This window comes from Mandrillus leucophaeus, unplaced genomic scaffold, assembly GCF_000951045.1.
Source record: "Mandrillus leucophaeus isolate KB7577 unplaced genomic scaffold, Mleu.le_1.0 Scaffold442, whole genome shotgun sequence".
Lineage (NCBI taxonomy): Eukaryota > Metazoa > Chordata > Mammalia > Primates > Cercopithecidae > Mandrillus > Mandrillus leucophaeus.
In genome coordinates, this window is record NW_012104721.1 from 2,049,825 (window position 1) to 2,051,207 (window position 1,383).

Genomic DNA, 1,383 nt, shown 5'->3' on the forward strand with positions numbered 1-1,383 from the left:
TTTTTGTATTTTTAGTAGAGATGGGGTTTCACCATGTTGGCCAGGATGGTCTCGATCTCCTGACCTCATGATCTGCCCACCTTGGCCTTCCAAAATGCTGAGATTACAGGAGAGAACGACCGTGACCAGACAATTTTTTAAACATATTTTCTTTTTGCAGACACAATGGTGAAAAAAAATTTTTTAAACCTTTAATTTTCTGTAATTTTTTTCAATTAATAGCTTTTCATGTCAATATATGAGCATAGTACTATTTCCCTTTTAATGGCTTATTTATTTATTTATTTATTTTTGAGATGGAGTCTTGCTCTGTCACCCAGGCTGAGTGCAGTGGCGCGATCTCAGCTCACTGCGAGCTCCACCTTCCGGGTTGACGCCATTCTCCTGCCTCAGCCTCCCAAGTGGCTGGGACTACAGGCGCCCGCCACCACGCCTGGCTTCTTTTTTTTTTGTATTTTTAGCAGAGACGAAGTTTCACCGTGTTAGCCAGGATGGTCTCGATCTCCTGACCTGGTGATCTGCCGCCTCCGCCTCCCAAAGTCCTGGGATTACAGGTTTGAGCCACCGCGCCCGGCTTAATGGCTTATTCAGGAACACCATACTATACGTGCCCAAACTCCTATCAGTATAAATTTATTTCCAGTATTATACTATTCTAAATAATACTGCAGCAAACTTCATATATGTACATCTATTCACACTTGTTTTTTCTTTCTTAAGGTGAATTCCTAAAACTAGATTTTCTGGAGCAAAGATGAACATCTAAAATTGTGATGGGCTGGGCGCCATGGCTCACCCCTGTAATCCAAACACTTTGGGAGGTCAAGCAGAGAGGATTGCCTGAGCCCAGGAGTCCAGCCTCGACAACATAGTGAGACCCCACCTCTATTAAACATGGCTGGGTGCAGTGGCTCACACCTGTAATCCCAGCGCTTTGGGAGGCTGAGGCAAGTGGATCACCTGAGGTCAGGAGTTCAAGACCAGCCTGACCAACATGGAGAAATCCCGTCTCTACTAAAAATACGAAATTAGCTGGGTGTGGTGGCGCATGCCTGTAATCCCAGCTACTCAGGAGACTGAGGCAGGAGAATCACTTGAACCCAGAGGTGGAGGTTACAGTGAGCTGAGATTGTGCCATTGTACTCCAGCCTGGGCAATAAGATCAAGACTCCGTCTCAAAAAAAAAAAAAAAAGAAAAGAAAAAGAAAAGGCAAAAACAAACAAACAAACAAAACACAAAAAACAGTAACAAACAAAAAAAAAAATTAAGAAAAACAAACATGGCCAGGCGCGGTGGCTCATGCCTGTAATCCCAGCACTTTGGGAGGCCGAGATGGGCGGATCACGAGGTCAGGAGATCGAGACCATCCTGGCTAACACGGT

The 1,383-nt window shown here is 44.7% G+C and overlaps 1 long non-coding RNA gene across 1 annotated transcript in view; it reads right to left on the minus strand.

Moving 5' to 3' along the window:
• The window catches only part of LOC105549540, a 9,143-nt gene that overhangs the window by 1,061 nt on the left and 6,699 nt on the right, over positions 1-1,383 (minus strand). The window lies entirely within an intron of this gene.